This window comes from Acartia tonsa, chromosome 6 (assembly GCF_053477335.1).
Source record: "Acartia tonsa isolate MP-2025a chromosome 6, ASM5347733v1, whole genome shotgun sequence".
NCBI classification, from domain to species: domain Eukaryota; kingdom Metazoa; phylum Arthropoda; class Copepoda; order Calanoida; family Acartiidae; genus Acartia; species Acartia tonsa.
The window spans coordinates 21,316,101-21,324,854 of NC_137265.1; positions in this window are offsets into that span (position 1 = coordinate 21,316,101).

Genomic DNA, 8,754 nt, shown 5'->3' on the forward strand with positions numbered 1-8,754 from the left:
CACTTGACGTTGGAAGGAATCTCTGCACAAACTGTACAACGAGTGTGGAACACAAGAGAACCCACAACACCAACACTTCGAAATCTAAAGAGAGAAGAGCTAACTACAGAGACAGACAAATTGCCAAAATAGAGGCCATCTCAAATTATCATAGAAGAAAATCCACCGTTAGAGAAATGGCTACAAAATCACCCAATCCCAAACCTTATCACAGGGATAACAGGGACAGGCATTTTCAAAGGAATACCAAGCGGGATTATCAAGCTTCTTATAGGCTATCACCTGGACGCTACTGTGTAGCATGTGGACAATATTCTCACAACACATCTGATGGATGTAGATTATTATGTGACGATACAGGGAGGTTATACCCAACTGTACTGACATCAGCTTTCTGCACAAATTGTTATAAGACATATGGTAAAGAGTTATACCATTCTCGACACTTATGTCCTGGAAGGCCAGCCATGATGGAATTATACCATAGTGGTAAGGTGAAACCTAGTGGTGTCTTCAGGCAAACATATGAAGACTGGGCTAAAGCCAATGCTGAGGAATCATCTAAAGATTGTAACCTCAGTGGAATCAAAGCTGCCACAGCGGAAATAATTCCCAATGAGCCTAAAGATCAAGTAAGAGATAACATTACACCAGCAAAGGAGGAAGAAAGAAAATTATACCTTCATTGCTCTGGTTGTATGCCAGAAGAAATAGATTGTAAATATGACTATGACGTACGCATGACAGCCTTACTTGACTCAGCAACAGATAAAAACATCATATCAGCCAGGTACTATAGCAAATTGTTTGGCATAGTAATGAACGATGATAAGAATCAGCTGGAAGAAAGTCATGAGCTACCAGTCACATGTGCAGATCACAAGATCCCCGAACCCAGAGAAGTAACTCTCATGATTCGCCCCACATCATTTTCAAGCCGTCATTACCCAATTCTCTTTTCAATTGTAGCTGAAGACCATGAGGATGTCGCACCTATGATAATTGGACTGAGTGGTATTAGAAGCCTACAGCTAACATGGACGCCTGTCACAGACAAATACCGGTTAGCACCGTGTTTGTATTCTATTCTTCACCCTGAAGGACCGCTGAGCAGTATTTTCTGTTCTGAACTTGAGCTCCAGCTCTGTACAGGAGTAGTTAAAAAGATCAAAGCTAAAGAAACCCAAGTGATAGTAATGAATATCAACCACTTTTTCAACCTAGCACCTGGAACACAAGTGATCCTCAGCGATGATCATATTTCAAACGAAAATGCAGGAATTAAGATCTTACCTGGACAAACACAACTCATTATCAATGATGATGGACAACTCAGTGGCAGAGCTCTAATAATCAACAACTCCAATCACACTATCACCAACACAGTTATCACTGGTTACATAGAGTCCAGCGACCAATCTATTGTCAGAGAGGTAGTCGTTGATTTTGACTTCTCAGGATCATTCATATATGGACTACCTATGCTACCAGAATTAGACGAATCTGATGACGAATTGGATCAACTTGCCATAGCCCGAAACACACCAGCTATTAATTAGATCACTCTAATTACTAGTAACCAACCCAATAATACTCCTATACCAATCTGAAACACAAAATCAATAATTACATTGATTAACTTATTAAGCTGATAGATACACTTTAAATCATACAGCTATCGAACAGGGCACTCACATATCATGAGTGATCTTAATCTGATTATTATCTTAATGCTAATAAAATTTCCAGTCTCATCTACTCCTGAATACAGTAAATTCGTTGAACACATAGATGATGTTGTAGAAATTAGGTTAAGGTGTATGGTCAAGATTGAAAATTTCACACACTACTATTTCAAATCAACACAAAAAAAAAGAGAAAAACTTGAATAGTAATATAGCTAATGTTTTATGGCATAATTCTAAAATCTTCATACATTCACATGTAGACAGAAGAGTCCTGAACAATCAACAGTGCCAAAATACCACTGGGACTTTGCCTAAAGACTATTATTACTTGTGAAGCAAATCTTACACTAAAACTCAACCTAAGACAGACAAGACAAAATTGTATAAAACAAAAATATATATATTAGGACATGACCTAGATAGTACACTCCACCCCAGGAGCCCAGTATACTTAGGGAGTATCATTAAATTGATTGAACTATCTAAGACCGAAGTCAGAATTATTGAGCATACATTTTGAATATTCTGAAGAAAGTTGTGGAAAATACGCACATAAAAGATAGAAAAATTAGTTTAAGAAAATTTCAATTACCTTGAAAAGTTGTAACTTTTCCTTGGTTCTAGGTTTACATGTCTAGCGCAGTATAAATTGAAAGCAAGCATAGCGGTTCTCAAAAGATATATGGACTTACAGATTTTACTGAAAGAAGACTTTTTATGCGCATATTCACAACAGTAGGCATAAATGAACCAATAGCACATTCGATCTCACTTATATTTTCAGGTTGGACGAGCTTTTGTCTCAATCCTAGCACAAAGGTGAAACTTAGAGGACACTAAGAAAGTTTGGCAATTGGACCAATTTTGGTAGATTCACTAGCACGTTGACATGTAAAATAACCCTGTCAAATGAAGCTGGTACCACCTCTAGCTTTTATGTAATAGTCTTATTATAAATTGCATTGCCAGAACTCACAGATCACTTTTATCACCTGATCTAATCCTTATATGAGCATACAATACTATATCGTTCCTGGTGATAAGACACCAAGCTTATCGTTGCATTTGCAAGCTAAGGAAAACGGTATTGGACCGCCTAAATTTAATTTTGATTATCCTGAAAACCCTATGAATTATAATTCTTAAGTAACCTTGTAGTTAACATTAAGTCTAAGAAACACATCTCGGATACTTATCCCATCAGCCTATAATAATGCCTGAAATATATGCCCAAATCCATATTGCGACAAAAGTGCATCTAGTTTATATATAATTGTGATAAAAACAAAACTATCGATTAGGATCTGTACGAACAAAACTATATCTTTATTGCTCTTATTATAAGAGCACAGCAACAGTATATATTGTGATATGCCACAATTTCACCCATCAATGATTTTATTTAAAGATCTAGTAATTAAGCAAAAACTATTGCCTACCCTCAAAGGAAATTTCAGTCAAAACAAAATTAAGTTTTTCTTTCTTGCATATTGTACTCAGACTTCTTTAAAACTTTAAAACTTCAAGCGAAAAACTCCTTCAGAACTATAATATAACCCAAATACTAATGCATCTTGTCAACAAATGAATAACAGGTATATTACACTTCTAACCAAAGTAGATTTGAACTGTTATAACAACAACACAACTAATAATAATGCCATAAAATATTTAAGTTATAAACCATATGAACTAATTATAACTCATACTATAAGAAGGGAACACTTTTGCTCTTCTTTCCTTACGCGATATTATATGCTGTACGCAAATTTTGATAAAACAGGGATATTTAAAAGTTTAAATAATAAAACTCCCCTATATCTACTTTAAAGATGCCAAAACCTGCTTTAATTGCTAATTAAAGATAAAATTACAACTAAAATCACATAAAAATAAAAGGTAAACTTACAGAAGGTTCATGGAACTAATTAAAGCAATACTTTCCACATAAGACCAGTCCTAACATCACACATATCCTCTCACAGTATTAATAAATTGCAAGTTTTCAAAATAAACATGGTTGAAAGGAGATCTGATATAAATACAGACAAGTTAAATACCCTTTCAAAATCAAAGAGTTTCAAACCAATTGACTAACATTTTGACACTTTCATAGAGGATACATAAGAGTAATTATAAAGTCTTACAATAAAGTCATGGACTAAAAGATAATTAACTAAACGATACATTTCCGCTTATAATTCTGGCCAAAGCAAAATCTGCGACCAGAAATATGTGCACGGTCATCTCTTTATGCACAAATAAGCAGCGGAATGATTACCATTATAACAAAATGCAAATTTAATTAATACAAAACCTATAATTCTGGACACGTACAGAACTCATATCTATAAAACATTGAACATAAATTATAATATCAGATTTCAAGACATATAAATCCATTCCAATAACAATCACTTGCGTTTCCGTTTACCCTGTAAACTCGGGAACAATATAATAGTATGTTATTCTAATCTGATAACAGAGATATCATAATTTATGTAGAATTTTCCCACTCAAGGTTATATATTCAGTGGTAAAATTTACGTCTTCTCTCTTGACAGGGGGAGACCAACCATATACAATACACGTCGACTAAATAAGTCGATCCCTTCAAAAATATTTATACACAAAAATATTTAAAAGGAAAATTGTATATGTATAAGTTTTGAATCTGTATAGTCTAAACAGAGTCAAACGAGTAATACAAACTGTACAAATATACGCATGTCACTGTGTAACCCAATATATACAAAATTGAGTTAAAAGTTAAAATATCTAATACAAACTATGTAAATCACACAAGCATAAAAATATTATTAGACAACCTATATATATATGCCTTGAATTGAGATGAACTTGATTAGTTATTAAGCCTATAACCAATCTACATACAAAAAAAATATGTCAAAAACTTTAATTATAGTTAGAAACCGGAAACGCCCACTCAGGATCTAGCAGTAGCGAAAGTGGGATAATAAATAAATTTTGGAAAAATAAGTTAGTTTATCATAGAACTCCAAGCAGTGAAGACCTTATCTATTAGTGTAAGTGTATCAGTCAGAAAAGTAACTTTTGATTGTGGATATAAGCATTTATTAAATAAACTTAACTGTTTAACAATGTATCCTAAGATAATATTAATAATACTAAGTACGTACTACTATAGTACAACAGCAAACACAATGACAGACTTGATACCCACTCACTATCAAAGTGGAGAGTATATAGGCTACACAGCTGTAGCAATTCAATCCATTCAAGTTGATATATCTGTAGGCAATACAGCGCCTGAAATAGCAATCTATGATGGCCTAAAGACTCAATTAGACATTAGCTACGATGGACGCACATTCACTTCAGCACAAACTAAACTTATAGGCAAGTTATATACCAAAAAGATTAAGGACTTGCTTATTGAAGTAATAAAACTTATCCGCAAAATCAAGGAAGCTATTGAAACAGTAACTCCCTTAATAAGTTCTAACCGCATTGAAGTGACTAATAACGTAAATAAACTTTCTTATAAGCTAGATCATGATAAGTTTGATTTTACACAGTTATTGCTTGCGGAGATAGTACCACAAATTGTAAGTGGTATAACTCTTCATGCCAAAGCAGCTAACTTTGTGCAAACAGCAGAATACTCTTATGTTGATAGCTTGAGCAACTTAGCCATCACAAACTTAGAAGAACTTAAAGCAGACTTAAACTTCAGACTTACTCTAATTCAAGATCTTGCAAAGACGGATATCACAGACTCTATTAAAACTTTTGTAAGGCAAGAACTTAACTTGGACTATACTCATAATCTTGGATTGGAAGTCCAAAGCCGTTTAAGTGGTGGTACAACATCATTCACCACTATCCTATCCATGGAATTAAGTTCTGAGCCAATAAAAATCTACAGATACGCACCAATTCCTTTTGATGAATGCTATATCGATTCCATTTATTACTTGGATAAAACCAAAAGAGTATATAGACAATCTTACTATAACGCTTATCTACCAGTTGAGGCTGACCAGTGCCTTAAGGGACTACTTAGCGTTAATGAAACATTGATAACCAAGCACTGCCCTTTGGCAAAACAGACTTATCCCTACGCTTATGTGCAAGATGGAATTGTCTTTACTAGCTTGAGTGAGAATACTAATCGCAGTTTAGAGAATGCATCAATAACTATTACATCCACTCCTTTTATTATAACAGGAGGATCATATAATCTCACATTGGGAGATACGATCACACAATTCGCACTAGGTTATGACCGACAGACCACGGCACGAACTTTACCATTTGCGTCAGAATCACTGTGCCCACCTAAACCTAAAGAACCATTGACCATTAGAACTATCTTCGCTCATATAGAAGAAATAGCTATATACGTGTCGATAACAATTATCATGGTCATAATATTAGACAGGATCACTACATTCCTAGTCAGACTCTTGAAAAGAATATTAAGAGTATTTCAGAGGAGCTTGCGTATACGCGGTAGAACGCTTATCCCTCAACGACCAGATGCACATCATCATAACCTAACGGTAATCTACGGCAGGAGAGGTCACCCCGCCGCAACTACCGCTAGTTATCGACCTAGAAACTCAAACAGAATAGTTAGATAAATATACAAGTTAACATGATCCCTATGACTTGACTTCTAATGCATCCGGATGAAAAGACTTACGGACATTCCCAATGATATAAAAGATTTTGCCAATCGGAAAAATATAATACTCTCGTACTTACCTATACAATATCATACTTATACTCTTGTACGTTTTTATAAAAATCTACGTTATTATTGAAGGATTTACCCTAAAAAGTAGTGATAGAAACGGAAAGAAAATAAATCACATATATAAGTAACTATGATACCAAAAGAACATAGCAGGTAATGATATTACTTATTTAATCATTGTAAAATGAGCAAATTTCAAAACTAAGTTAAAACGCTTCATAAAGGTAACAATTTTATCTAATTATTATCATTACTAACGTGACAAACGAACAAGTAACGCTTATAGAGTAGCTACGTAATTTTACACAACATATGTTAAACCAGTAATTAACAAAGTATGTATGTTACTTAAAAATCTCTATATTTATTTTAACAAAAGTAGATAATCTTTAGAAAAGGTATAAAAATTTTTGACAAATACTTCTTTTTGGTGAAAATTATAAAGTTAAGACAATTTCTAAAACAGGATATAAACTCCCATTTAACAAATCTTTGGAAACAAAATTGTGATAGTAGAAAAAATTTTCTGACAAGTTTTAACAAATTTAGTTAATATATTTTTTTGTTGTTGGACTTAAGTTGTATACTGGCACATAAGAAAAAAAATTCCGAGATCACTAAAAATAATTGAGCAATAAATGTAAAAAACTTATATATATAGGCACATAGCCTATCAATGACTCTACTTGAATCAGGAAAATTCTATTTGGTGGAAATAAAATTTAGATTTAGCTTTAATGACAGGCCTAAGAAAATTTTACCCCGAAACTTAAGTTTTACGGCTGTTGTAGTAAGAATTAAAGGGATGTAAAGTTCTATAGCTTTGAAGAAGAATGATATATACTCTAAACATTAATAATAAGTTAAACAATTCTTCCTTAATGAAATTACCCGATCAATGATACTACTTTAATTGCTCAAATATTAAAATTTACAAACAGTCTTTACATATCTCTCTTACAAGTACTTGAATAAGCATATTTAAATAGCTTTGTCTATCGTCAGTCTTTCAGTCTACTTAGATATCGGTTACAAAAAAAAATATATGCTATTTACAGGTCCTCTATATATATCACAGCACAATTAAAATTCACGATTAATGCACAGGGGTGGATATAAATGAAAGATCAGAGAAAAGGTACTGAGGCGCAAGTTCGACTAAATATCTATATACATAACCCTTAAAAGCTAACAAGAATGAATAAATTGTGATATAAGGCTGAAATTAAAATTGTTAATATAATATTGAGAAAAGAAATTTAGTTCAACTATGACGAAAGTAATTGAGATTACACGAAGTTTTAAATTAGGGGAAAAGAAAATACAACCTTATACCATTATTTCCTTACATACTAAGTTCCTTACAAGCTAACATGTAATGATATAACAAAATAACAACGGTGTAAATTATTTGGTCTTGTACAGTATGAAAGTCATAATGTCTAATATTTTACTAAATAGTAATCACTATTTTGACTAGTTACATAGATTAAGAATTTTGTCACACGTGTCTGAGCAGTTTTTGTCTAATAAAAATTACAATGTCTATGACCAAGCTAATATTTGCCACTTCAACGCGTACGCTTAGGGCCGGCAGAACCCCGTCGCCGAGGGACACCTTCAGCATCGGACTCCTCCCTGCTATTATCCGACGAACGCACAACTGAAGTCAGGCTAGCCGTCTCTGAGGCAGTCTCTGGCGGAAGAGATGGGGTGGGAGTCTCGACTGTAAGACACAGCCGCTCTAAACCTCCAACAATTCTCTCTGGCAATGGGAACCGAATCTCACTACCCATGGAACCGAACTGGCTGGATGGTATATCGATCTCGAACACGTCCACCAGAGGAAGTGTATTTTCCGCTTCCTAAAATAGGGAAGTAAATATTAGTTAAAACAGAAAATCTTAACAAATAATCAGGGAGAAATATAATAATGCTTACCCATATAGATAATTGAGCAGCCCTGATACTTTTAGAAAATTTTTATTAACTCCGCTAAAGTCATAAGGCTAACCATTGGAAAGGGAATAGCACTATGGTTAAAATAACTTATTGTATATACGCATAGCCAAAGTCACCAAATTCTTTACCTCAAGTCACATAGTTTTGGCGACTAATAATATTAAACGAATTTAGCAAACTTACCGCTGAAAGGTCCGCTGCAGATGGGGAATCAATGCGACTAAGGCATAGAGATGAACTATAGCTGGATCCTTCTGCAGACCCTCTAGTACTGGGCAGGCTAAACCTTAGCATGTTTGTATAATGTTCCTCCAGATTGATTGAGTTGGTCGCCTAAAATATAATAGATTTTATTAGTTT